The following is a 4611-nucleotide window of genomic DNA, read 5'->3' on the forward strand; positions in this document are numbered from 1 at the left end:
TACTGAACCCTTCCAGTGATAGATCTTCCACTAATAGTATCAACCTCACACATTTACATTTACATTTAAGTCATTCAGCAGACGCTCTTATCCAGAGCGACTTACAAATTGGTGCATTCACCTTATGATATCCAGTGGAACAACCACTTTACAATAGTGCATCTAAATCTTTTAAGGGGGGGGGGGGGGTTAGAAGGATTACTTTATCCTATCCTAGGTATTCCTTAAAGAGGTGGGGTTTCAGGTGTCTCCGGAAGGTGGTGATTGACTCCGCTGACCTGGCGTCGTGAGGGAGTTTGTTCCACCATTGGGGTGCCAGAGCAGCGAACAGTTTTGACTGGGCTGAGCGGGAACTGTACTTCCTCAGAGGTAGGGAGGCGAGCAGGCCAGAGGTGGATGAACGCAGTGCCCTTGTTTGGGTGTAGGGCCTGATCAGATCCTGAAGGTACGGAGGTGCCGTTCCCCTCACAGCTCCGTAGGCAAGCACCATGGTCTTGTAGCGGAGTAGTCTTTTAGCTGTCACACAGACAGCTAAAATTTTAAAAGCAGAACTAACATCTTTTAGAATTGTGGACTTCTGGAGATCTCACAACCAAAAGGTTAAAGAATACTAATTTTACTCCCCTGTCCATAACAGTTACTCTAGAATTGACTAATATCTTATTCCTGCAGGCAAGGAAATTTTAAGTATTGGGAAAGTGTAAGTATTTATCAAGATTTATATCAGATCATTCTGCCCTGCTGGCTTCATTACCAGTCAGTCAAACACAACCACCCTCCTGAAGGTGGAGGTTTGGCACATACTAACTAAATAATCCTACATTGGAAACATTTCTGAACACTCATCTCAACATCTTTTTTAGCACCAATAACAACTTTGCCTCCCCCTAATTGTATGGGATGCTCTCCTTGCATATCTGAGGGGGCAAATCATTTTGTTCAGTTCAGGTGCTCATAACATATATTACATCTCATAACAAAATCATGGGCATTAATATGGAGTTGGTCCCCCCTTTGCTGCTGTAACAGGCTTCACTCTTCTGGTAAGGCTGTCCACTAGATGTTGGAACATTGATGCAGGGACTTTATTTCAATCAGACACAAGAGTATTAGTGAGGTGGGGCACTGATGTTGGGTGATTAGGCCCGGCTCGCAGTTGGCGTTCCAATTCATCCCAAATGTGTTTGATGGGGTTGAGGTCAGGGCTCTGTGCAGGCCAGTCAAGTTCTTCCACACCGATCTTGACAAACCATTTCTGAACGGACCTCGCTTTGTGCACGGGGGCATTGTCATGTTGGAACAGGAAAGAGCCTTTCCCAAACTGTTGACACAAAGTTGGAAGCACAGAATCATCTAGAATGTCATTGTATGCTGTAGCGTTAAGATTTCCCTTCACTTGAACTAAGGAGCCTAGCCTAACCATGAAAAACAGCCCCAGACCATTGTTCCTCCTTCCACCAAACTTTACAGTTGGCACTATGCATTGGGGCAGGTAGCGTTCTCCTGGCATCCGCCAAACCCAGAATCGTCCGTCGGACTTCCAGATGGCGAAGCGTGATTCATCACTCCAGAGAACGAGTTTCCACTGCTCCAGAGTCCAATGGCGGCAAGCTTTACACCACTCCAGCCGAAGCTTGGCATTACGCATGGTGATCTTATGCTTGTGTGCGGATGCTCGGCCATAGAAACCGATTTCATGAAGCTCCAGCTTCCAGAGGCAGTTTGGAACTCGGTAGTTAGTGTTGTAACAGAGGACAAATTATTTTAACGTGCTACGTCCTTCAGCACTCGGCAGTCCCGTTCTGTGAGCTTGTGTGACCTACCATTTCGTGGCTGAGCCGTTGTTGCTCCTAGACGTTTCCACTTCACAATAACAGCACTTACAGTTGACCTGGGCAGGTCTAGCAGGGCAGAAATTTGACGAACTGATTTGTTGGAAAGGTGGGATCCTATGACGGTGCCACGTTGAAAGTTACTGAGCTCTTCAGTAAGGCAATTCTATTGCCAATGTTTGTCTAATGAGATTGCTTGGCTGTGTGCTCGATTTTATACACCTGTCAGCAACGGGTGTGGCTGAAATAAGATGAATCAACTAATTTGAAGGGATGTCCACATACGTTTGCATATATAGTGTGTAGAATGCTCAAGTACTGTAGATTTGTTGGAGAAAGAAATTAGAGCTATGGAAAATGAACATCGTATAACATTGGGGGAGGGGGGATAACTGGCCATTATCTGATTGTCATATCTTGCTGATGATTGTCAAATTGTAAAAATGCCAATCAATATGTTGTAATTTTTTAAATTTCATTTTCATTTTTTGTCAATGATCTACACAAAATACTCTAATGTCAAAGTGGAAGAAAAATTCTGACATTTAAAAAAGATAATAAAAACAAAACACTAATATACAGTATCTTTATTACGTCAGAGTTAATACATGTTAGAATCACATTTGGCAGTGATTACAGCTGTGAGTCTTTCTGGGTTAGTCTCTAGGAGATTTGCACACCTGGATTGTACAATATTTGCATTTAATTCTTCAAGCTCTGTCAAGCTCTGTCAGTGTATATTTGGCCTTGTGTTTTAGGCTATTGTTCTGCTAAACGGTGAATTTGTCTCCCAGTGTCTGTTGGAAAGCAGACTGAACCAGTTTTTCCTCTAGGATTTTGCCTGTGCTTAGCCCTATTCCATTTATTTTTATCTTAAAAAACTCCCTAGTCCTTGCCGATGACAAGCATACCCATAACATGATGCCGACACTCCCATGCTTGAAAATATGAAGAGTGGTACTCCGTGATGTGTTGGATTTGCCCCAAACATAACACTTTGTATTCAGGACATAAAGTTCATTTGTTAGCATTTGTTTTTCAGTTTTACTTTAGTGCCTTAATGGAAACAGAATGCATGTTTTGCAATATCTTTATTCTGTACAGGCTTCCTTCTTTTCACTCTGTCATTTAGGTTAATATTGTGGGGTAACTACAATGTTCTTGATCCATCCTCAGTTTTCTCCCATCACAGCCATTAAACTCTGTAACTGTTTTAAATTCATCATTGGCCTCATGGTAAAATCCCTCAGCGGTTTCCTTCCTCTTCGGCAACTGAGTTAGGAAGGACGCCTGTTTCTTTGTAGTGACCGGTTAATTAATTATGCAATGGATTATGTGACTTGTTTTATTAAGCAAGTTTTTACTCCTGATCTTATTTAGGCTTGCAATAACAAAGGTGTTGAATACTTATTAATTCAAGACATTCCAGTTTTTCATTTGCAATTATTTGTAAAAACATAATTCCATTTTTAATTCCACTTTTTTTCCACTTCTAATCCGAGGTGAGTGATCGCTGTCCTGATATCCAGAAGCTCTTTTTTTGCCTTAAGATACAGTTGCAAAAACATTATATACAAAATAAATTACAAACAACGCAAAAAACCCCACATAATAAAACAATTGGTTGGGTGCCCGTAAAACTGCTGCCATTTCTTCCAGCGCCATTTTAAGTAAGTCCAGCTATGTGGATTGTACGGCTTAAAGTGGTCCTATGGACAGATACTCCAATCTCCGCTGTGGAGCTTTGCAGCTCCTTCAGGGTTATCTTTGGTCTCTTTGTTGCCTCTCTGATTAATGCCCTCCTTGCCTGGTCTGTGAGTTTTGGTGGGCGGCCGTCTCTTGGCAGGTTTGTTGTGGTGCCACATTCTTTCCATTTTTTAATAACGGATTAAAATGGTGCTCCGTAGGATGTTCAAATTTTCTGATATTTTTTTATAACCAAACCCTGATCTGTACTTGTCCACAACTTTGTCCCTGACCTGTTTGGAGAGCTCCTTGGTCTTCATGGTGCCGCTTGCTTGGTGGTGCCCCTTGCTTAGTGGTGTTGCAGACTCTGGGGGCTTTCAGAACAGGTGTGTAAATATACTGAGATCATGTGACACTTAGATAGCACACAGGTGGACTTTATTTAACTAATTATGTGACTTCTGAAGGTAATTGGTTGCACCAGATCTTATTTAGGGGCTTCATAGCAAAGGGGGTGAGTACATATGCATACACCACTTTTCAGTTTTTTTTAATTTTCTTGAATTTCTGAAACAAGTAATTTTTTTCATTACACTTCACCAATTTTGACTATTTTGTGTATGTCCATTACATGAAATCCAAATAAAAATCATTTAAAATTACAGGTTGTAATGCAACAAAATAGGAAAAACGCCAAGAGGGATGAATACTTTTGCAAGGCACTGTATATATATAAATGTAAGAAATCGAGAAAGAGAGAGAATAGGATTCAGTAGTGTTGACATTATTATTATCTGTGCTAATAATTTAGAATTATATACATGGATTCAAGGGGATGTTCTGGATTGGTCTGACTGACAGAGAGACAGAGGGGTCATGGAAATTGTCACGTTCCTGACCTATTTCTGTTAGTTTGTTGTATGTGTTAGTTGGTCAGGACGTGAGTTTGTGTGGGCATTCTATGTTGTCTGTTTCTATGTTGGTTTAAGGGTTGCCTGGTATGGCTCTCAATTAGAGGCAGGTGTTTGGTGTTCCTCTAATTGAGAGTCATATTTAGGTAGGTTGTTTCACAGTGTTCGTTGTGGGTGGTTGT

This window comes from Salvelinus fontinalis, chromosome 9 (assembly GCF_029448725.1).
Source record: "Salvelinus fontinalis isolate EN_2023a chromosome 9, ASM2944872v1, whole genome shotgun sequence".
NCBI classification, from domain to species: Eukaryota; Metazoa; Chordata; class Actinopteri; order Salmoniformes; family Salmonidae; genus Salvelinus; species Salvelinus fontinalis.